The sequence below is a fragment of the Lutra lutra genome, chromosome 17, assembly GCF_902655055.1.
Source record: "Lutra lutra chromosome 17, mLutLut1.2, whole genome shotgun sequence".
Taxonomy (NCBI): Eukaryota; Metazoa; Chordata; class Mammalia; order Carnivora; family Mustelidae; genus Lutra; species Lutra lutra.
Genome location: NC_062294.1, coordinates 40218134 through 40243990, shown reverse-complemented (window position 1 = coordinate 40243990; position 25857 = coordinate 40218134).

Sequence of the window (25857 nt, the reverse complement as noted above, 5' to 3'; positions counted from 1 at the left end):
CTTTAGGAAAAACCAATAAGGTGGTGTTTGTTTTTCTGGGCTGTGAAATTTGGAGGCAACTTGTGATGAAAGATGAGAAGAAATCTCCCAAAGAAAGTTCCAGATGTTTGGAGTAGTGGCCAGAACTAAGGGGTAGGAGATGGGCCTGGCCTGGTGGTCAGTTCCCTGGGGTGGTAGGCATGTTTCAGAGCTCAGAGTGGGTTTTGTTATTGTCTGAGAGGATGACAGTAGTCACTTTTCAAGATCACCAGTCTTCTTTTTCTAGTCACTCCAAGAACATATCTTCCTTAGAAATGATCCAGTGAGCTTGCTCACTCCCTCCTGCATGACTGCCCTCCATTATGATGACCCTGGAGTCTCAGAAGGGGTCACCAGGTGAGCATAGCTCAAATAGAGAGGTGCCACCATTTCTGAACATCCACAGATGGCTGTAGGGCAGGGGTTGGACAGGGAAGCCTGGGGAGGAGGTGAGCCTCATGGAAGCTCATGGATGCAGAGGGAAGAGAGGGTGAGGAAGCCTGCTTGTCAGGAGGAGTCACTGAGGCAGTGACATAGGCAGGACTCCGAAACGGCGAAACAAACAAACAAACAAACAAACAAACACCACCACCAGCCCCCAAAAGCATGAAGACGCCAGCTGAGTGCTTCCATTTGCAGCTTTGATTGAATTATGAGGAAAGAGGAGGTTTGGGGAAGCTGTTGGCAGATCTCAACCACGTTGTGGCAAATGAGGCCTTTTGGCCTTTTGGAAAACCCATGCTTTATTAAAATAAATTAAAACAGATTGAGTCCTTCTGTTCTCTCCTCTCCCCTCCATGCTTCGAGGCAGGCACATGCTGCTCACCATTGTTTTACCTTCAGATAGCTTGCACTGTGGAAGGGCAAACCTGTAATTACCCTGCCTGCCGAAAGTGATGGCTGTCGCTTAAGAGAAAACCTGACTGCTTTCCTTCCACAGGGTCTCTGATTTGTGCCAGAGCATCTGTCTGTAATCTCTCCAACTAGAGCTTTGTTTGAGCCAGCCCAGTGGCAGGGAAATGACAGGGTTGCTGGTGGCCAGATGAGACAGTGGGAGGGGCACAAGGTTGGCTCCTGGGATGTGGGGCCTGCATCTCTAGGCTCCCCTCCCACCCAGTGGAGGAATCTCTTGGTGTGGAGGATGGTCCCTGCCACCGCCAGGGAGAGCTCACACCCCAGGTCTGTCTGCTTGTGTGTCTGGAAAGGAGAGAGGAGGCTTCTGGTTACACCCTGGAATGATTATCCAATAATCATTTAATGACTTAGTATAGGAGCCATGAAATCAGACCAATGCTCATCAGTTAGAGCAAATGCAGTTGCAAGTGAGAAGAACCCAACTCAACCTGGCTTCTGTAGAGAAAGGAATTCACTACTTAATTTATTGGTTAACAAATGTCCAGAGATTGATTGGACAGACTCAACACAGGCTTATTTGGAGGCTCAGCCATATCACTAATTTTTCACCCCTGCCTTCTATAGATCTGTCTTTGTTTCCTGATCACAAGATGAGTTGACCGCCAACAGCTCCCAGGGCAGCTTTCTTCTTTCATCCCTGATTGGTCCTGCCGAGGTCACTTCCAGTCATTAAAGTAATCGTGCTTTTTAGGGCTATGGAATATCCTAATTATCTCAGCCAGAGTCATATGTCCCACCCCTGGAGCTGGTGATGGTTTCAACAGCATCATAAGGAGACTTATGGAATAATTTAAGGAAAATAATGGAAATTATGGGCTATTGTGAAAGGACATGGGGGAAATGAATGGTAGGAGGACAATGGATGGATGGCCAGTGCATACTCTGAAAGATTCCACCTGAAGTCTCTGTTTTGGTCAGTGATAGAAAAATGGATGCTTTCTTACTCTGTAGTCTGGGCCACCCTGGACACAGCCATTCTAGAATAATTGGATCAGAAAGAACCTGTTCTTCTTTGGAGCCAAAGTGGTGTTCTCCAGGACAGAACCATCACTAGGCACAGCCTCCAGGGATGAGAACCATCACCTTATGAAATGTTTTAATACCAGATGGACAACTCTCCCAATGTAAGGGTTTTGCCCATACGGGTAACAAATTCTTCCTTGTATTTTGACTGATCCAAGCCTCAACTTGAAATCTGGTCTCAACTTTGGGCATTTTCTTATCCTGAGATCATCCCTTTGTTCTATAAGGAAATTGATTTCCTTATAATTCGTGATGACATACATCTCACCCAGGAAGACATCCTGCCCTACAGAAAAGTTGAGTATCCTAAGCTCCCGATACTTCTGCTGCCTCTTCTCCTTCAAAACTTACCTGTCCTAAGTATCATACACTCAGAACGTCGCTAACCGAAGCTCAGATACTGGGAACTAACCATGGCTCTCTGTGTCATGACAGTTATCATGAGGATGATGTGACAGAAGTCTTTAGAGCTGTAAATCAGTGCCTTTGGTAAAATGGTGAGGCTTGAATTTGACCTGTGGAGGAAAGAGAATTGGAGGTAAGAAACTCTGTCAGAAATTCTCCATGCCATGTAGGCAATTGTCTACTTGGCCTTTGCAAGTTCCAGGGGAAAGATGATGTGGCTTCAAGAGACAATTTGTTGATACAGTTTCTGTCTTTGATCCCTTGGCCTTTGCAAAGAATTCTGTTTGCTGGATCTGCCTCTAACCTTCCAAAGGAAAAGAGGGATTTCCGTGAGTTTAAAGGTGGGCATACTGTCTGTCTTTCTATCTGTCTCCCTGTCAGACAGACAAAACTTAGGCCAGGAAGTAATTACGGCAGAATAGGTACAAATACCCGGGGAGAAAACACAGACCAAAATCCTGACATTGTAGCAAGCTGGAATAAGCTTTGATATAAGGAAGAATGATTTTTGTTTTTGAGAGAGAGATATTTGTGACAATAAAGAAGATCTCAAGAAAATAAGGGAAATTGGGTTTCTTTTGAAATTATGTCTTTTAAAATTTTATTTTATTTTCCCAGTGTTCCAAGATTCCTTGCTTATGTACCACATTCAGTGCTCCATGCAATAGGTAAAAATTATTTATATATGCCTAAATTAGCATCAACATGTTATTATTAGAGGCTGAGGTCAAATAACCATTAGGGATTACTTCCTGCTGCTGAGTTGTAGATTCTAAAGAAGAGAAGATTGAAAACTCAGTATCCAAAGACCCTTGGAACAGACTGGAGTCCCTCAAAAATGGAAAGCTTATCAATTCAATGTACTTCTCTGAAATGTGGGATTTACTGGGCTCTGATCTGCATCCAGAACTGCATGGAGTTCGGAAATGAGACAAGAGATGGCAAGATCCCTGCCCCTTTAGGAGTCAGACAGTAAATACTTAACTGAGAGCCCAGTAAGAACCATGTGCCAGGCGATACCTTGGAGCTGTGGTATCTCACAAGCATATGCAGTACTAGATCTTATGTATGTATGTATGGTTGGATCTTATACACTAGAGGGGAAGAAAGATTATTTTAAGAGATAGAATGCGCTGGGGGTGGATATTGGGAGAAAATGAACCTCATAGGGAGTAATGGAAAAGGTCTTTCTGGGAAATGAGGATTTGGGAACTGAGAACAAGCAGTTTAGTTGGGGTGCCAGATCAACATTGGGCACAGTTCAAAGTCGCCTCCAAGGATGAGTCTTGGAAACCATGGTGATTTGCTTATAGGTTGCAGATCCTCTCTTCTAGTACTAAATAAAGTGATCAGAGTACTACTGGAGTTTAAAGGTGCATGTCACAGGTTTTGAGGAATTTCTGCTAGAAATAGTGTGTCTGATGGTAGACACCTCTTGCTAAAGAAAAATAAAACACTAATGTAAAAATCAAATAGTGTATATTCTAGCAAAATTTCATTCAGACCTTCTAATTTAGAGGAGAAATAGCCAATGCCAAAAGACCCAATAGTCTGTAATTACTGAAAATTTAGAAAATAAAGACTATGAAATCACTACAAGTACAAATTCATGAGATGCAACAAAAGCAAGACTTAGAAAGAATTCATAGCCTAAAATACACCCACTGTTAGAAAATAAATAAATGAAGCATAAACACAAAGGCTTAGGCAAGAGTTTTCTCTAAATTTTTCACTTTTCAAATATGGGCAGGTTACTTCCAAACTTTAATAAACAGAATAGCTCCATGTTAAGTGCTTTGTAATTTATTTAAGAAAACGAAGTATTGATATTAAAACTGGAAAATATATCACAAAAGTGGAAAAAAAAGACAACAAACTATCTAACTGAAGGACATAGACTTAAATTGTAAAATGTTAAAATACTCAAATCAAATCTATCATTATACTCAAAATCCTCACTGGCCAAAGAAATGTTTTTTATAGAAAGCAAGTGATTTGATATTAGAAAATCTATTAATATATTTAATGCAATGAGCAGAACAGAGCAAAATGAAAAAAAAAAACATTTCTTCCATTTCTGAAAAGGCATTTGATAAAATTTAAAAATCATCTCTATTAAAAGAATTAGATTAGGAAGACACTTTTGAAACTTCTAAAAATATATCTTGATTCTCTAACCACTACCTTATGTAATTATAAAATATCTGAAGTATTCTGTTCAGGCTGAGTAATAAAGAATCACAGTAATCAGCATTATTTGAAATTATCTGGGAGATACTGCCAATGCGATTAGGAAAGAAAAAGAAATAAAAGACATAAACATTGGGAAAGAGAGAAACATTATTAAAAGGCAGAGAGTCCTGCATTTGAATCAGTAGAGGTGCAACCCAAGAACAGATATGTCAGAAGTAGTCATCATCTAAGAATTAGTAATAAAGAAATCAATTAGGATCTTACTAGGAATCTTTGTGACTCCAGAGATATGTTACCATTTATATTATCTTAGAGTTTAGTGACTCAGGCTTCTCATGTGCACGTTCCGAAGAAGCTGGAACCTGCAGAGAGAGAGAGAGAGAGAATGAGAGAGAGAAGTAATCATTGAAGAGGTATTGGGGAGGAAGTCACCCACTGTAGCAAGAGTACTATTCAACAATGCTGGTGAGGGATGGCGTAGGTAAAATCCACCTTGGGGTCTGAATTCTTCATGTGAAGGGGGAGAAGGTATGTAATTTTGACTGTATGGGCTCTTGAGTCAGACTGCCTTAAACTCATGGCATAAACCCTCAGTTTTCTCATTTACAAAATGAGAAAACCTAGAATGAATACAAAGAAAACCCATGCAAAAAGTGCCAACATGTCAGGAACATAGAAATTGACTCCCAGGGGTACCTGGGTGGCTCAGTTGGTTTTGCTCAGGTCTTGATACCCGAGCCCAGCATTGGGGTCTTGCTCAGCAGGGGGCCTGCTTCTCCCTCTCCCACTACCTACTGCTCTGTCTACTTGCATGCACACTTTCTCTTTCTGTCAAGTAAATAAATAAAATCTTTTAAAAAAGAAAGAAATTGACTCCTAAGTAGTTGTTGTTATTTTGCAATCTCCATTTAATAAGTGTAGCTATTTCCTTGTTGTTCCTGGTGTAATCACTAAAGAATAAGCAGTTAATAGAATTCAAATAAAGTTTGCACTTTTAAAAAGCAAAGCGGAACTCAACCTATAGGAGAGAACTGTGGGATCCCAGGAAATGGAAAAAGATTCCTGTGTTCTGGAGTTCTATGGAGAAAAGTTTTCTTCCATTACCTGGAAATGAGTATTTTTGTGGAGTCCCCAACAATTGGCCTTGTCAAGCAATTTTGGTTATCTTTCAAGGTACTTCAAACACAATTATTAAATAGGAATGTTGAATTGGAATAATTTTTCAAAATATGGAGTATCTATAAGGAAATAAAGCAAAACAAAAAATCATTGAGGAAAATGAAGACTTCAGTAATGGGAATGCAGGAGTGGAAGACTCTAAGTCAACTTATACATGTAATGCAATCCTAATTAGTCTTCAAAATGAATTTTTGGCATACTAAAAAAAATTTAAAGATTTTATTGACTTATTTGAAAGAGAGTGAGTGAGAGAGAGAGAGAAAGCACACAAATGGGGGGAGGGGCAGAGGGAGAAGGAGGAGCAAACTCCTCTGCTGAGCAGGGAATCTGAAGTGAGGCTCCAGCCCAGGACCCCAGGATCATGACCTGAGCCAAAGGCAGCTGCTTAACCAACTGAGCTAGCCAGGTGCTCTAAGCATATTGAAAATCTTTAATATATTTTATCTATAAGAATAAATGTGAAGTGAGCAAAAATAGGCTGAAAAGGAAAAATATTTAGGGAAGTCTTATACCAGATATTAGAACATATTTATGGTGTCACATTGTTTAAAAATGGATGATACAACAATAGGTCCATGGAAGAGAATAATAAAGTTGTAAAGAGACTTATAATCTATAAAATTGTCTATTATATGGAACAAGTAGTATTATTTATGAAATAATTAAATGGTTCTAGGGAAATTGTTTAAATATTAGAAAAAACAAATTAGTTCTTTATCTTTTGAGGGTTAGAGAGTCCTTCCCAAACATAGAACCAAAGTCATAAAATAACCTATACATTTGCTTAAGGCTTCTAGATATTAATAGTACTATGTACCAATATGATTGCTGAGTATCAACAGAGATCTGGCTGATAGGACCAAGGGTAATTCTTTTACTTTGTGCTGTTTAATTTTCCAAATTTTCTGAGTTTCCTTCATTGAGCTTGTTATTATGAGGAAAAATTAGGGTAAAGGGGTTGCAACATTATTTACAACAGCCAAGGCATGGAAACAACTTAAGTCTATGTCCATAGAGGAATGGATTAAGAAGATGTGATGCGTACATACAATGGAATATTATTCAGATTTAAAAGGAAGGAAATCCTTGCATTTGTGACAAGATAGATGAAACTGGAGGGCATTATGCTAAGTGAAACAAATTAGGCAGAGAAAAATATCTTACTATATAGTATCACTTATATGTGGAATCTTAAAAAAAATCAAATACATAAAAATAGAGAACAGAATGGTGGCTGCCAGGGATTAGTGGGTAGGGGAAATAGGGAGAGGTTGGTAAAAGGTACGAACTTTAAGTTATAAGACGAACAAGGTCTGAGGATCTAACGTATAACATGAAGGTTATAAATAATTATGGTTAGTAGCTATAAATAACACTATATTGTGTAATTGAAATTTTCCAAGAGTATAGAATGTACATGTGGTGTTAAGTAATTTGATGGAGGGAATCCTTTTACAATGTATACTTACACCAAACCATCATGTTCTACACTTTAAATATTTTACAAATTTACTTGTCAACTGTACCTCAATAAAACTGATAAAAAGGGGGAATGGGGTAGAGCATGTGGGTGCAGGACATCACGGGACATAAGTTGTGGCTTTTTGAACAAGGTTGCTCTCAAACTTTTAAGGACTTTTTATCCACATATTAGGAAATATCGATCAAACTTCACAGATGTGCAAAAGACAGAGAGAAAGTCCAACTGTTGGGATTTGGATATGTTCTATTTGGGGGTGAGCCACAGTGGATCCCAGTCAATGGGAAGGCAAGAGAGTAACCTAGTCAGAGAGAAGGGAGTGTGGGGTCCAGGGAAAAGGGAGATTGTGCAACAGAGCAGTCCATCATGGGGAGAGTAGGGCCTCTTTGCAAATTCTCCTTCCAGCAGAATAAACCCCAGGTGATCACAGTGTATTATAATCATAGCCTATTACTGACTTCAATTTGCTGATACTTTGTTAAAGATTCTAAAAGCTGTGTTCACAAGGGATGTTGGTGTTTAGTTAATATTTTTATTGGGTATATGGGTAATGTTGGCTTCATAAAATGGATTGGTTAGTGTTTCCTCCTCTTCAAATTTTTGTATTAAGTTTGTGTTGGATTGGTGTTATTCCTTCTTAAATATTTCATAGAAGTTATTAAAGAACCTCTCTGGTCCGGGAATTTCTTCTGTGGGAAGGTCTTTAGTTGATGAGACCAATTTTCTTTAGTAGACACATAGAGTTATTCAGATTGTCTATTTCTACCTTTGCTTTAGTAACTCATGTTTTATAAAGTCATTGGTAATATTTCCTAATTATTCTTTTAAAGCCTGTAGGATATGAGGTGGTCTCCTCTCTTTTATTAATATTATTGCTAATCTCTGTATTCTTTTTATTAGTAAACCTAGATATAGCTTTATCAAATTTGCTTTTTTTAAAAAAAATCTCTAGTTTTACTATTTTTCTTTATTGTTTTTTATTAATAAATTCTGACTGCACTTATCTTTTAAAATTCCCACCACTTACTTTGATTTTAATTTGCCTTTATTTTTGCAAATTGTTTTTTAAAGATTTTGTTTATTTATTTGACAGAGAGAGAGATCACAAGTAGGCAGAGAGGCAGGCGGTGGGGGGGAAGCAGGCTCCCCTGGTGCAGAGAGCCCAATATGGGGCTCTATCCCAGGACCCTGAGATCATGACCTGAGCGGAAGGCAGAGGCTTTAACCTACTGAGCCACCCAGGCCCCCCTTTTTTTGCAAATTTTTAAGGCCAGACTTAGATCATTGTTTTGGGAGCTTTTTTTTTTTTCTTTTCTAATACAAGTTTAATCTACCAGTTTCCTTCTAAGCAGTTTTAGCTGCATTTCACACCTTTTGAAATAATGTAACTTTATTTTCATTCACTTTAAAAATATTTTCTAACTTTTCATGTGATATCTGTTATGATCCCTATATTATTTAGTAATTTTATTAAATTTCTAAATATTTAATGAATTTTCCAAATATGCTTTTTAAAATCTCTAATTATGTTGAAATCAGAGAAACAATTCCATCTGATTGAAATCCTTATAAACTTATTGGCAATTTTTTTTTTTTTTTTTTTTTTTTATAATTTTTTTATTTTTTCAGCATAACAGCACCCAGTGCTCCATGCAATCTGTGCCCTCCACAATACCCACCACCTGGTGCCCCAACCTCCCACCCCCCACCCCTTCAAAATTCCCAGATCGTTTTTCAGAGTCCATAGTCTCTCATGGTTCACCTCCCCTTCCAATTTCCCTCAACTCCCCTCTCCATCTCCCCTTGTCCTCCATGCTATTTGTTATGCTCCACAAATAAGTGAAACCATATGATAATTGACTCTCTCTGCTTGACTTATTTCACTCAGCATAATCTCTTCCAGTCCCGTCCATGTTGCTACAAAACTTGGGTATTCATCCTTTCTTTCTTTCTTTCTTTCTTTTTTTTTTTTTTTTTTACAGCTTTATAAACATATATTTTATCCCCAGGGGTACAGGTATGCGAATCGCCAGGTTTACACACTTCACAACCATAGCACATACCCTCCCCAATATCCATAACCCCACGCCCTCTCCCAACCCCCTCCCCCCATCAACCCTCAGTTTGTTTTGTGAGATTAAGAGTCACTTATGGTTTGTCTCCCTCCCAATCCCATCTTGTTTCATTTACTCTTCTCCTACCCCCTCAACCCCCCATGTTTCATCTCCTCTCCCTCATATCAGGGAGATCATATGATAGTTGTCTTTCTCCGATTGACTTATTTCGCTAAGCATGATACCCTCTAGTTCCATCCACGTCGTCGCAAATGGCAAGATTTCATTTCTTTTGATGGCTGCATAGTATTCCATTGTGTATATATACCACATCTTCTTTATCCATTCGTCTGTAGATGGACATCTAGGTTCTTTCCATAGTTTGGCTATTGTAGACATTGCTGCTATAAACATTCGGGTGCATGTACCCCTTCGGATCACTATGTTTGTATCTTTAGGGTAAATACCCAGCAGTGCAATTGCAGGGTCATAGGGTAGTTCTATTTTCAACATTTTGAGGAACCTCCATGCTGTTTTCCAGAGTGGTTGCACCAGCTTGCATTCCCACCAACAGTGTAGGAGGGTTCCCCTTTCTCCGCATCCTCGCCAGCATCTGTCATTTCCTGACTTGTTAATTTTAGCCATTCTGACTGGTGTGAGGTGATATCTCATGGTGGTTTTGATTTGTATTTCCCTGATGCCGAGTGATATGGAGCACTTTTTCATGTGTCTGTTAGCCATCTGGATGTCTTCTTTGCAGAAATGTCTGTTCATGTCCTCGGCCCATTTCTTGATTGGATTATTTGTTCTTTGGGTGTTGAGTTTGCTAAGTTCTTTATAGATTTTGGACACTAGCCCTTTATCTGATATGTCATTTGCAAATATCTTCTCCCATTCTGTCAGTTGTCTTTTGGTTTTGTTCACTGTTTCCTTTGCTGTGCAAAAGCTTTTGATCTTGATAAAATCCCAAAAGTTCATTTTTGCCCTTGCTTCCCTTGCCTTTGGTGATGTTCCTAGGAAGATGTTGCTGCGGCTGACGTCGAAGAGGTTGCTGCCTGTGTTCTCCTCGAGGATTTTGATGGATTCCTTTCTCACATTGAGATCCTTCATCCATTTTGAGTCTATTTTCGTGTGTGGTGTAAGGAAATGATCCAATTTCATTTTTCTGCATGTGGCTGTCCAATTTTCCCAACACCATTTATTGAAGAGGCTGTCTTTGTTCCATTGGACATTCTTTCCTGCTTTGTCGAAGATGAGTTGACCATAGAGTTGAGGGTCCATTTCTGGGCTCTCTATTCTGTTCCATTGATCTATGTGTCTGTTTTTGTGCCAGTACCATGCTGTCTTGATGATGACAGCTTTGTAATAGAGCTTGAAGTCCGGAATTGTGATGCCACCAACTTTGGCTTTCTTTTTCAATATTCCTTTGGCTATTCGAGGTCTTTTCTGGTTCCATATAAATTTTAGGATTATTTGTTCCATTTCTTTGAAAAAAATGGATGGTACTTTGATAGGAATTGCATTAAATGTGTAGATTGCTTTAGGTAGCATAGACATTTTCACAATATTTATTCTTCCAATCCAGGAGCATGGAACATTTTTCCATTTCTTTGTTCTTCCTCAATTTCTTTCATGAGTACTTTATAGTTTTCTGAGTATAGATTCTTAGTCTCTTTGGTTAGGTTTATTCCTAAGTATCTTATAGTTTTGGGTGCAATTGTAAATGGGATGGACTCCTTAATTTCTCTTTCTTCTGTCTTGTTGTTGGTGTAGAGAAATGCAACTGATTTCTGTGCATTGATTTTATATCCTGACACTTTACTGAATTCCTGAACAAGTTCTAGCAGTTTTGGAGTGGAGTCTTTTGGGTTTTCCACATAGAGTATCATATCATCTGCGAAGAGTGATAGTTTGACTTCTTCTTTGCCGATTTGGATGCCTTTAATTTCCTTTTGTTGTCTGATTGCTGAGGCTAGGACTTCTAGTACTATGTTGAATAGCAGTGGTGATAACGGACATCCCTGCCGTGTTCCTGACCTTAGCGGAAAAGCTTTCAGTTTTTCTCCATTGAGAATGATATTTGCGGTGGGTTTTTCATAGATGGCTTTGATAATATTGAGGTATGTGCCGTCTATCCCTACACTTTGAAGAGTTTTGATCAGGAAGGGATGCTGTACTTTGTCAAATGCTTTTTCAGCATCTATGGAGAGTATCATATGGTTCTTGTTCTTTCTTTTATTAATGTGTTGTATCACATTGATTGATTTGCGGATGTTGAACCAGCCTTGCAGCCCTGGAATAAATCCCACTTGGTCGTGGTGAATAATCCTTTTAATGTACTGTTGAATCCTATTGGCTAGTATTTTGGCGAGAATTTTTGCATCTGTGTTCATCAAGGATATTGGTCTGTAGTTCTCTTTTTTGTTGGGATCCTTGTCTGGTTTTGGGATCAAGGTGATGCTGGCCTCATAAAATGAGTTTGGAAGTTTTCCTTCTATTTCTATTTTGTGGAACAGTTTCAGGAGAATAGGAATTAGTTCTTCTTTAAATGTTTGGTAGAATTCCCCCGGGAAGCCGTCTGGCCCTGGGCTTTTGTTTGTTTGGAGATTTTTGATGACTGTTTCAATCTCCTTACTGCTTATGGGTCTGTTCAGGCTTTCTATTTCTTCCTGGTTCAGTTGTGGTAGTTTATATGTCTCTAGGAATGCATCCATTTCTTCCAGATTGTCAAATTTGTTGGCGTAGAGTTGCTCATAGTATGTTCTTATTATTGTCTGTATTTCTTTGGTGTTCGTTGTGATCTCTCCTCTTTCATTCATGATTTTATTTATTTGGGTCCTTTCTCTTTTCTTTTTGATAAGTCTGGCCAGGGGTTTATCAATCTTATTAATTCTTTCAAAGAACCAGCTCCTCGTTTCGTTGATTTGTTCTATTGTTTTTTTGGTTTCTATTTCATTGATTTCTGCTCTGATCTTTATGATTTCTCTTCTCCTGCTGGGTTTAGGGTTTCTTTCTTGTTCTTTCTCCAACTCCTTTAGGTGTAGGGTTAGGTTGTGTACCTGAGATCTTTCTTGTTTCTTGAGAAAGGCTTGTACCGCTATATATTTTCCTCTCAGGACTGCCTTTGTTGTGTCCCACAGATTTTGAACCGTTGTGTTTTCATTATCATTTGTTTCCATAAATTTTTTCAATTCTTCTTTAATTTCCTGGTTGACCCATTCATTCTTTAGAAGGATGCTGTTTAGTCTCCATGTATTTGGGTTCTTTCCAAATTTCCTCTTGTGATTGAGTTCTAGCTTTAGAGCATTGTGGTCTGAAAATATGCAGGGAATGATCCCAATCTTTTGATACCGGTTGAGACTTGATTTAGGACCAAGAATGTGATCTATTCTGGAGAATGTTCCATGTGCACTAGAGAAGAATGTGTATTCTGTTGCTTTGGGATGAAATGTTCTGAATATATCTGTGATGTCCATCTGGTCCAGTGTGTCATTTAAGGCCTTGATTTCCTTGTTGATCTTTTGCTTGGATGATCTGTCCATTTCAGTGAGGGGAGTGTTAAAATCCCCTACTATTATTGTATTCTTGTCGATGTGTTTCTTTGATTTTGTTATTAATTGGTTTATATAGTTGGCTGCTCCCACGTTAGGGGCATAGATATTTAAAATTGTTAGATCTTCTTGTTGGACAGTTCCTTTGAGTATGATATAGTGTCCTTCCTCATCTCTTATTATAGTCTTTGGCTTAAAATCTAATTGATCTGCTATAAGGATTGCCACTCCTGCTTTCTTCTGATGTCCATTAGCATGGTAAATTCTTTTCCACCCCCTCACTTTAAACCTGGAGGTGTCTTCGGGTTTAAGATGAGTTTCTTGTAGGCAACATATAGATGGGTTTTGTTTTTTTATCCATTCTGATACCCTGTGTCTTTTGATTGGGCATTTAGCCCATTAACATTCAGGGTAAGTATTGAGAGATATGAATTTAGTGCCATTGTATTGCCTGTAAGGTGACTGTTATTGTATATTGTCTCTGTTTCTTTCTGATCTACTACTTTGAGGGTCTCTCTTTGCTTAGAGGACCCCTTTCAATATTTCCTGTAGAGCTGGTTTGGTATTTGCAAATTCTTTCAGTTTTTGTTTGTCCTGGAAGCTTTTAATCTCTCCGTCTATTTTCAATGATAGCCTAGCTGGATATAGTATTCTTGGCTGCATGTTTTTCTCATTTAGTACTCTGAATATATCATGCCAGCTCTTTCTGGCCTGCCAGGTCTCTGTAGATAAGTCTGCTGCCAATCTAATATTTTTACCATTGTACGTTACAGACTTCTTTTCCCGGGCTGCTTTCAGGATCTTTTCTTTGTCACTAAGACTTGTCAATTTTACTATTAGGTGACGGGGTGTGGACCTATTCGTATTGATTTTGAGGGGGGTTCTCTGAACCTCCTGAATTTGGATGCTTGTTCCCTTTGCCATATTGGGGAAATTCTCTCTAATAATTCTCTCCAATATACCTTCTGCTCCCCTCTCTGTTTCCTCTTCTTCTGGAATCCCAATTATTCTAATGTTGTTTCGTCTTATGGTGTCACTTATCTCTCGAATTCTCCCCTCGTGGTCCAGTAGCTGTTTGTCCCTCTTTTGCTCAGCTTCTTTATTCTCTGTCATTTGGTCTTCTATATCGCTAATTCTTTCTTCTGCCTCATTTATCCTAGCAGTGAGAGCCTCCATTTTTGATTGCACCTCATTAATAGCTTTTTTGATTTCAACTTGGTTAGATTTTAGTTCTTTTATTTCTCCAGAAAGGGCTTTTATATCTCCTGAGAGGGTTGCTTTAATATCTTCCATGCCTTTTTCAAGCCCGGCTAGAACCTTGAGAATCGTCATTCTGAACTCTATATCTGACATATTACCAATGTCTGTATTGATTAGGTCCCTAGCCTTTGGTACTGCCTCTTGTTCTTTTTTTGTTGTGAATTTTTCCGCCTTGTCATTTTGTCCAGATAAGAGTTTATGAAGGAGCAAGTAAAATACTAAAAGGGTGGCAACAACCCCAGGAAAATAGGCTTTAGCCAAATCAGAAGAGATCCCGAATTGTGAGGGGGGAGAAAGGGGAAAAAAGGGGTTCAGAAAGAAAAAAAAAAAAAAAAAGAAACTATTAAAAAAAAGAAAGCCGATAAAGAAAAAATATAAAAAGAGGAAAAAAATATATATATTAGATAAACTATTTAAAAAAACGTTAAAAAAAGAAAACGGTAAAAGTTAAAAAAAATTCAGCAGAAGAAGAGAAAAAGAAAAAAAAATTGAAAAAGAAAAAAAAATTAAATTAACTGCAAGGCTAAAAAATCATGGGGAGAAAGCCATGGAGTTCTGTGCTTTGCTTTCTTCTCCTCTGGAATTCCGCCGCTCTCCTTGGTAGGTGAACTTGGTCCTGCTGGGTTTCCCGTTGATCTTCTGGGGAGGGGCCCGTTGTAGTGATTCTCAAGCGTCTTTGCCCCAGGCGGAGTTGCACCGCCCTTACCCGGGGCCGTGCTGAGTAATCCGCTGGGGTTCGCTTTCGGGAGCTTTTGTTCCTGAGCGCTTTCCGTAGAGTCCGGTGGACGGGAATAAAGATGGCGGCCTCCCGGTCTCCGGCCCGGAGGAGCCGAGAGCCCGGGGCCCCACTCCTCAGTGCGCCCTCAGAGAACAGCGCCCAAAGACTCCCGCCACTCTGGCCTCCGGCCACGCTCCGAGCTGACCGAGCCTGAGACCGGTTCAAGGCAACCCCGAGCTGAGAGTCACTCCTCGGCTCTGTCTCTGCAGCCGGCTTCCCCGTTCTAATACCGGTAAGCTCTGCGACACTCAGACACCCCCGATCCTTCTGCGACCCTGCGGGACCTGAGGCCGCGCTGACCCGGCCTGGGCTTCCAGTTAAGCCTCTGGAGCGATGTCCCTCAGCGGAACAGACTTTTAAAAGTCCTGATTTTGCTCCGTTGCTCCGCCGCTCGCTGGGAGCCGGCCCCTCCCCCCGCGGTCTATCTTCCCGTCGCTTTGGATTCACTTCTCCGCCAGTCCTACCTTGCAGAAAGTGGTTGATTTTCTGTTTCTGGAATTGCTGTTCTTCTTCTCTTCATTTCCCGTTGGATTTGTAGGTGTTTACAATCTTTAGATAAGCTATTTAGCTGATCTCCCGCTACCCGAAGTAGTCTCAGCCTGCTACTTCTCCGCCATCTTGACTCCTCTTATTGGCAATTTTTAATGACCGATATATATATATATATATAGTGATTATTTTCTGAGTATTTGGAAAGCATGTGCATTCTGCTGTTTTGGATGGAGCATCTATAAATGTCAGGTTGGTTGATAATGTTGTTCATGTCTTCTATGTCCCGGCTAATTTTCTGTCTATTCTTTCTATCAAGTACTGAGTAGGAGGGTTAAATTTCCAACTATAATTTTGGATTTGTCTGTTTCTCTTTTTAGTTCTGCCTATGTTGCTTTGTGTATTTTGGAAGCCTGTTATTGTATACATACATATTTAGAATTGTTCTGTCTTATCTCTCTCTATCTCTCATAAGCATGTTCTTTGTTCTTGAAGTTAATTTTTCTAATAATATAATAATATAGCTATTCAGCTTCATTTTCAGTTCTCTAGTGATGTTGCCACTTTACTCCCAATGTTGGTCATATACATCTTTTCTCTACTTTCTTGGTCAGTCTAACTAGAGGTTCATTAATTTCATTTTTTTAAAAAAGAAACAGCTTTTGGTTTTGTCGATTTATTCTTTTTTTTTTTCTGTGTGTGCATATATTTCATTATTTGCCACTCATTACTGTCATTCATTGTCTTTTCAGGTGAAAGCTTAGATTATCGACTTGAGACCTTCATTTTTTTCTAGCATAAGCATTTAATGTGGTGATTCTTAAATGGGGTGTTTTCCCCCCTCCCCAGGGGACATGTGGCAGGGTCTGGATACATTTAATTGTTCTAGTCAGTGGGAATAGAGAGATGAGTAAACAGACAGATAATCCCCTTAGGAATTTTTGTTATAATGGGAGACACAGCACGTGAACAAGATTAGAATATATAATATAATGTCAGGGAATGATAAAAATCAAAACAGGATAAGAAGTAGAAAATGATGAATATGGGCCAGTTGAGACCGAGTAGTCAAGGACGACTGCTCTCAGTTGAATGAAGTGAGGAAGAAAGCCTTGTGAATAGCTGTAGAACAAGTTTTCAACACAGAGGAACAGCAATTGCAAAGACCCTGCGTTGGTTGTGTGCTCAGTACATGGGGGAACCGTAATGTGACTAATGTTGTTGAAGCCCAGTGGACAATAAAAAAAGTGGTGGAAGAAGGTGCTGGGAGTATTGTGGACAGACTGTGTGCTTTATAGGTCAGGGGAACAGTTTTGAATTTTATTTTAGTATGATAGGAAGAGAGGGAATGTTTGGATTAGGAGACGTTTGTGAAGATCACTGTGGTTCCTGGTTTAGGAAGAGAATGAGGGGAGTTGGCAGGAATGCATGGAGACAACTGGAAGTTATCGAAGTCACCCAGGCGAAATGTGTTGGTGGTTTAGGCTAGAGAGATAAAAATGGGGATGGTTGTAAATAGAGTCCATGAGATGTATGAATGGATTAGGGATTAGATATGATATATTAGAGAAAGCAAAGGACCAAAAATGACTCCAGCGTTTTTTCCTGAACAACTGGATGGATGGTGTTACCATTTACTTTACATTAAGTTTTGGAAGTCAATTGTTCATGCAAGTGGAGTTGTCAAGAAGCAATTGGTTATAACAAATTTAGAGGCCAAGGGAAAATTCATGGCTGGAGATATAAATTTGGAAGTTTTTACATAATAAAATCTAATATTGTAATTTACTACATTAACAGAGTAAAGTAGCAAAACCACTTATTTATCTTAATAGCTGTCCCAAAGCATTAAAAAGATCTGCTATCGCATCATGATGAAAATAATAATCTAGGGATAAAAGGAAACATGAAAAAAAAAAAACCAACAAATATACAAACTATTGGTTAAACATACACATTCCTATTAAAATTAGGAAACACAAAAAAAATGTTTACCATTATTCAACATTTTACTATATGTCCATTAGCAAGGAAGAAAAGGGAGGAAATAAAGTTGGAAAGAAAAAAAATCCCTATCTTCACTTAAAGATGACATAATAAACTACTTTAAATAATCCAAGCTACTCTATTAACAACTGAAATAATCCATCAACAACCCATTGATACTTATATAAGATTGTAGCAGAGTGGCCAGATATAAGATTAATATGTAAAAATCAAAAGAGTTCCCATACACCAGCTGTAACCAAGTACAATGCATCTTGTTCAAAATAGCAACAGTAACAAGCATGTATAAAATATTACATCTGAGAGTAAATAAATCTACCAATAATTATGGTAGGACTTTATGGAAAAACCTAACATTTAATAAGGAAAGATTTGACTATAAATGGAGAATGAGAAGATCTATTTTAAAAATGTTGCTTCTCCCCAAATTATGTAAAAATATAGTGTAACCCCAGTCAAAATTGCAGTGAGATCATTATGGAAATTGACAAGCAGATTCTAAAATTCAAATAGAAGATAAATGCTCATGGACAGCCATGCAGTTTGAAACAGATGATCAAAAGAATGGACTTTCACCACCTGATATCAAATTTATGAAGCTCTAATCATTAATGAAGTGAGGTATAGCTTAAGAATATAAAATAAATCAATGGAATAGACAAAATTCCAGAAATAGACCCTTGTGTGTATTGGAACTACGTGAAGCACTAATGTTTGAAATTAGTTGCAAGAGAAAGAGGCATTCAAAAAATTGGGAGAACTAGTCCTACATATTAAATATCTAACTAAATATCTAATCTAACTTGCAAAAGTCACAAAATGAACTTAAGATATATTAAAGACCTAAATATGCACACAGACATACAGAGAGAGAATAAATAGGCAGAGATAGTGATAAAATTTAAGAGTGTCAACAAGAATTATAGAATTTATTTCAATAATTATAAAAATATAGAAAAGATGGGTAAATTTGAAATTACCAACATTTTCCAAGTGGACATAATCAGGAAACATCTCAAGTGACACTGGAAGAAAATATTTACATCAAATATGGTGGGGATCACTCTAAAAAATACATGAGAATGTTTTTAAATCAATAAGCAAATTCAAGCAGTCTAATAGAAATAGTAAGGAATAGTTAAATAGTTAAAGGAAGTCAACCAATTCGGAAGGCACTAATAATGAACACCACAGGGAAATTGTTGAACTTGAACACTGAATGTTAGGCCACATTTTCAAATGTCAATAAAAGTTTTGCATTGTTTTATGTAACTGGTATCTTAAACAACGACATAATCAAAAGGCAACTTGTTTTTTGTTAACTACCATCCCTTTCAGTTTTCTTCAGTGGGGGTATTTTTTCCCCCTACCCTTGGTCAACAGTGACAGCAGACCCCAGACTTGTGTCTGACTCTCTGGTGAAGGGAGGTCAGGGTCACGGTGCAGCGGACTTGCTCCGGGATAGCACTACTGGAGAAGAAACTCTCCTTATGACCTTTTTCACTCTCTTCTATTTAAACTCTTTAATATTAATCTCCAAATGACAATATTGGGAGTTGAGGAATACATTTTCCTTTATGCCCATTGCATATTTTTCATATATCAAATCCATAAGAAACTCACTTTGACAATCTGTTGCTTTTAAAAAATGTTGAGAATTGTTCCTCAGTTTTTTTCTTCTTCTATTTAAACCAGAATCACTACTCCATATGCCCAGCTTAGATGCTGCCTACCCTATACAAGTCTTTTCCAAACCCCCATCTGGATGAATCTCTCTCTCTCTCTTTTTTTTTTTTTTCGTTCTTTCTTTCTTAATGCATTTGATATGGCCATATTATTGCATTTGGCATATTGTATTTAATTAGTTTCCCAGGTCTTTTTCTCCCTGCTGAACTATAAGCCTCTGGAGGGCAGAGGCGGTATCTGGTTCGGTTACAATCTCCCAGACATATTTCATAACTATAGGCACTTAATAAACAAAATTTTAAGAAATGTTCCTTTGACCCTCAGCCTTGGCTCAGGGAAGGGCTCAGGAAATCAGGTTTCTTAGGCTTGAGTGTGAAGTGAGAGTGAACTTTTTTAACACCCCATAGTCAGGAAATGGAACACTTCATATTAGCATATACATTTAATAAATGACAAATAACATCAAACACAACATATTACATGTGCAATGTAGCATGTGCGAAGCTGAAAATGATTTTCCTGAGTGCTGGGCTCTAATCAAGTTCTCTAATGTTGCATTAACATGGGTCCTTTAGCTTAATAGATCCTCTTGATATTTCTTAGACGTTTAAGAAATGGAATAGACTCAGTCATATCCTAGCTTAGAAGGCATGCCACTAATTTCTCCCTGAAACTCAAGGACCTCTTCCAAAGCATGATATGGATTCCTGGATTCACACTGATAAAAAAAGAACTCTTTTGAAGGCAAACAAGACTTGCTTTCACCATCCAATATCGGTCCCAATTTCTAAGTGGAGACCTTCTTCTTGACTCATCTCTGAAAAATAGACCTGTCAAGTCCTTGGCATTTTGTTCTGGGTTGTCTAATGGTGGTTTTACTATTTTTTTTTTTATTTTTAGATTTTATTTATTTATTGACAGAGAGAGAGAGATCACAAGTAGGCAGAGCAGCAGGCGGAGGGGGGGGGCATGGGTGGGGGGGAAGCAGGCTCCCTGCTGAGCAGAGAGCACAATGCATGGCTCCAACCCAGGACCCTGAGACTATGACCTGAGCTGAAGGCAGAGGCTTAACCCACTGAGCCACCCAGGTGCCCCTGGTTTTACTATTTTTTATCCTCGGAACTGCCAGAGACCTTTTTATGTCTTGAAAGTTATTTGGGTATTTCTTTATTTGCTCATGTTGGCAAAGCAATAACACACATGGGAGGGACACGGGCAGTCTTGTGTGCACGATGTGTTTTGTTCAGGGCTCATTGAAAAATGATAACTTTACTGGGTTCCTCTGACCAGCCTCAGGCTCTCTGAGATTAGTTTTAGATTCATAGACTGTGGCCACACACTGACCATGTGGTTCTGGTCTCTACACATGCAGGAAAATATCCTTTTCCCCAGGAAGGCCTTTTGTTCCTTCCCAGTTATCCCCAAAGTATTAAATGAAGAGGACAATTTTAGACAAATACAATCCACAGCTGTTTTCCTTCTTGCAGGAAGGGGGGAAGCTGTGGAAAGTGGTTCTCTACAATCCATGGCCGTACCTTTGCGTCTTTCAGTCTTGGAGGTGTGACGAAGTGTGTACCTGGATATTTTAAAACTAAGTTCTGCGTCCAAAAAAAAAAAAAAAAAGTCTGGAGATTTCATCCTCCCGTTTCAATTTCTGAGATTGGTTAATCCACATTGGGATGTTCCCAAGTTTGGTAATGGGACAAGTTCCCTCCTTCGTTTCCCAAGACCTAGACCCGCTTTCAGTTCTGATATATCCTGTTTTTTGACCTTCAGCTAGCTCCTCAACCTTGTTTCCTGGACTGAGTATGAGTATAATAATACCCCCCCTCATTAGTGACTTTTTGGGTAAGATGCTGTGTATGAAAGTGCTTTTAAAAAAATCAAGACACTCAAAAACATCATATTGTTAACATCACCCATATTAGACCTCCCTATTGATGCAGCTTTGTCTTGCACACTGCCAAGTTCTCAGAATGCTTTCACAAGTGTTACCCGGTCTTTTGTTTGAACACTGTTGATGTGCTCTTTGTCTAGAACCATAGCAAGACAGTAGAAAAGGGACTAGACAAGTGACAGAAAAGTTATGTTCTCAGAATGTGTATATTAGCTGGGGAGATAGAACTGGCTATGTGTAACCACTTACAAAATTGTCATATTATTTAGATTGATAAGGTTTGCATGGGTCAGGAATAGACACGTGTCTCTTTGCTTTGGGTGAACAGATGGAGGCCAATATGACCATCCGACTTTTGGATGGCAAGCTTATCTATTTTCACTATGAATCCATGATCACCCCCCTAGATCTTTCAAACATGAAAGGCTCTTTTGCTAGGTTTCTCAGATTAATTTGCTTTCTCATTCTTACAGATTTATTTCAAAACATGCCTACTCCACTCAAATGTTTGGCTTATCCCCCTTAGCAGATGGCACCCCCCCCCACCGCTTTATTGAAAATGTAGAAGAAATCATAGAGGGGCTAAACATCCTTATACCAAGCCCTAAGCCACCTATACCCGTACAGATCCCCCCTCCTCCCTTCTTTACTGTTGGACCTAGGGTGCCTCTTCTTCCTCTCCAAGATAGGTTTTCTTTTCCATCACCCCCCAAATTTTGGGTCTCCCTGCTTCTACCTTTCCAGGAACCCAGTACTATTTATAAATCTCTCCTCCTCTTTCTTACTCTTTACAACTACTCTTTCTACCACAGGGGGCCTTCCTACTGGCTATAAACACACTCAAATTTCCTATCTTAAAATAAGCAAACCAGCAAATAAACATACGGTCCTGTACTCTGTATCTTCCTCCCCCTGCTAACCCTAGTGTTATTTTCCCCGGCCAAAGCCAAAACTGGTGGGAAGTATGGGCTGTAATTTTGGACTATACTTTTGTGTATAATGATCTGTACCATCTGCACTCTTTGTTCCTATTTCCTCACAACCCTATTCACAATGACATTCACGTCATGGCTTCTGCCCTCTTCGCTCTGCCAACGGTGTCATTAGTTCATCGATGATCTCCCTGTTCCTAAATCCAATGGCTGTTTCAAATCCCTTTTCCCTTGACCTTAGCAGGGTCATTGGTGACCAATGTTCATCATTGAAACCACCTCTTCCCTTGGATCCTGGGATGGTATACCCTCTTGGTTCTCCTATCACCCTACAACCTCTTTTTCAATCTCTTCAATTTAACTGTGAAATAGTAAGTTGTCCAGATATTCCTACCTTTACTCATTTTTTCTTGGCAATATCCTTTATTGTTTCTCTTACTAGTTATATATACCCATAGCTTCCGCAGTTTATCTGAAGTGAATACCACTCTGCTGACCAACTGGTCCATATCTCTGGCCAGTTTCCAACTTTTTTTTTTTAAAGATTTTATTTATATTTTTGACAGAGAAAGAGCGATCACAAGCCCCTGATGCGGGCTTGATCCAGGACCCTGAGATCATGACCTGAGCTGAAGGCAGAGGCTTAACCCACTGAGCCACCCAGGTGCCCAAGTTTCCATCTTTACTTGAACGCTTCTCATGATTCACCAATTTGCTGTGTTCAAGAGAAAACTTGTGAGTTTTCTCCTCAAACATGATGACCCTTCTTTCTAGGTGTTCATTTCAAATGAAGGACCGCCATACCATCCAGCTCTGAGTTATGTTCTCCTTGACAACTTTTCTACCTGCTTTCCACACCCAAAGTATTGCAAATCTCAATGCTTTAGCTCCTAATCTATATGGAAACTGGACTCTCCATGTCCAGTGTCATCACACCAGTCCAAGTGTGATGTCACCATCTCCTACTTTCAGAGTCATGCAGCAATTACCAATCAATCTACCCACGCCACCAGTTTTCATGATGTGTCCAGAATGGACATTGCAAATGGAAAGTCTTAACATTACTTCTTTCTACCCCATGACTTTAACTCATTCAGCCAGGTATTTCACACTCAGTGCCTCAGGAAAAAAATGACACACAGAGCTGAGAACAGAGAAAAAGAAATCTAGTTGTTGAGAACCCAAAATCAGGCTGAAGAGGGATGGGGAAGGAGTTGTATGCATGGAAAACAGATTTGGAAGAATACCTATAAATATTCCACATCCTAAACTAAAAAGAGTCCTCAAGATTGCAGGGATGGGTGGTGATAAAGGGGTCATAGAGAAAGAGAGAGGTTGGGGCTTGGGACAAAGGGACCAAACTTTCAGGGTCCAAAGGCAGGGATCAGAGAGAGCCCAGCCACTTTTCCATGACCTACACTCCTGGCTGATGACCAAGAAGCCTCAAGTCTCCACTTGAGCAAGGACCAAAGCTCTACCACCCTGAGGACGAACTCCCTAAGTTGTCTTCCCAGTAGATGCCAGTGGTTGGCAGCCACCAAGGACTTCTCTTCCACTTAATCTGCTGACCATCAACAGAAGGGACACACTTCCAACGGAGGCTTTGCCAAGTCACATCTGACTCACCCCTTGTTGACAAACCTACTTCTGGTGACCCAGGAAACTCCTATATACCTGGGTCCTGGCAGCGAAGTAGAGAAGGCAGCACTGCCAAGAACTCTGAAGAAAGAAGCTGTCACTTGCTTAACATCAGTCCATGGCTTCTCAACCCTTAGCATGGCCTTTGACACCCTCTAATGTCTGGCCCCTGCTGACCCTCCCTATCTTGCCCTAATCTTTCCCCCTCTCTCTCAGCCTTCTTGTTTCACTCTGTAAGTGAGCCACCAGATTTTATCTGCTCAGTACTCTTCACTTGACTGGAAGGCATTTTATCCCCCTTCCTTAGGTCTAAGCTCTGTATCACCCCCAAAGGGGAGCCTCCCCTAATGCCCTGAAGGTAGATCAAGTTCTTCCGCCACATGCTTACACAGAGCCCAGTCCTATTCTTTTTTTTTTTTTTTTTAAGATTTCATTTAGTTATTTGACAGACAGAGATCACAAGTAGGCAGAGAGGCAGGCAGAGAGAGAGAGAGGAAGGGAAGCAGGCTCCCTGCTGAGCAGAAAGCCCAATGTGGGGCTCGATCCCAGTACTCTGAAACCATGACCTGAGCCGAAGGCAGAGGCCTAACCCACTGAGCCACCCAGGCACCCCGACCCCAGTCCTACTCTTGAGGTTTATTTATAATTGGACATCCATTAATATGATGATTTGATAAATGAGTGTCCCTCTAATCAGACTGGGTACTCTATGAGCTATTTAAAAAAATTTTCTTTGTCCACTGTTTTATATATATGCACCAACTCTGCCTTAAATCTCAGCACCCACTGTCAAATCACAAATCACAGACCTCTCCCAGAGTTAGTTCCTGGAGAACTGCAGGCTTTTGTCCTATTGTATGGAAGTGGGGTAAGATCCCATGAACGATTTGTAAACTGTAAAGTGCTAACCAGATGTGCAGGACTGTACTTCCCATCCTATGAGCAGAGGCGATGAGGAGCTCGTTCTGGTCAGATCTTGACAGCTCATTGTCAGCCCCCCTCTCCAGGACCTTTCCCTCCCACTCTGTCTTATCCGTGAAGTCTGTTGTCCAGGGATATTAGTAATTCAGTCTTCAAACTCACTTGCCACATTTCTCCTTGCAGGCTACCTTTGGTTAACGGTTTTTGCTTTGATGCTTTGTTTTACTGGTGAGCCCGGCAAGCCACTATTGTGTGTGCCATGCTATATGAGGTTTTATTGTATCGCATTGTTTACGCCTCGTCTGTGACAGGTACGAGCAGCTTTTACCACCCTGTGATTTTCCAGCAGTGAAAATAATAGAGGAATTTCATACAAGTAAAATAATTAGTGGTTTAGACGAAAATATGAATACAATTTGTCACACAGAGTATTAGCCTCTTTTTTTTTTTCTCCTTTGGTACAAGTGTCAGTTTCTTCTAGGGTTACCAAGACAGATGACACAGATTTTTATCCTTTTAACTATGAATTAGGGTTTTCCTGGTTGCTCCTTGGCAGGGGATGGTCCAGATGCAGGTTGTGATGTACAGGCTCGGTCCATCAGCCTTAACTACTGATGAACTGGGTGTTTTAACAAATCTCCACTCCCTTAGTTTTGTTCCAATATTTGCTCTCCCCACAGTAGGCAGTACTGATCCAGGAGCTCTTCTCATCCCCTGAGGGTGTGTGTCTTCTTACCAGTAGCCATGAGACAGAAAGGGGAGGATAGCAAAACTCAAGGAAGCCTTGGAAATTTTGCCTGACCTAAATCCGGCAAGATTTAGGAAAAAGAAAGAAAAGGAATGCCCCTTAAAACTGAATTTCAGATAAACAATAAACAAAGTCTTAGTATTTGCATGTCCCATGAAATATTTGGTACATACTTACACTAAAGAAGTATTCATTGCTTATCTGAAATTCAAATTTACCCTGCATGTCCTGTACTTTATGTGGCAACTCTAGCCCAACTTCCTCAGTTTCAAAAGTGGGAACATGGATACTGTGCTTGGAGGATGTTTCCAAAAGTCCACAAATTCTCTTTGAGACTGATTTTGTGGGTTTCAGCTTTGCTGTCTCCCTCTGCGCATGGGGGAGGAGGGAGGCACACTTTTGGTGCACCTGGGGTTTCCTGGATGGAGTAGGTAAAGGAAGTGTGTCTCCAGAGAGGGGCTCTCTATTCCCTGCGCCTGTGTTTCAAAATCTCTGAGCTGGGGTGTGAGACTGCCCATCCTCCCTCCCTGCCAAGGAGACCCTCCTTCTAAGGGCTTCTGTCCCCAATGCTGTGCCATTACCCCACAGTGCCTCATCTGTCCTCTCTGCTCTGAGTTTAAGGCTTCTCTACTTCCTTCTTTTCTCCTTCTTTGTGAACTTAGCAATTTCATCCTCAATGCTTT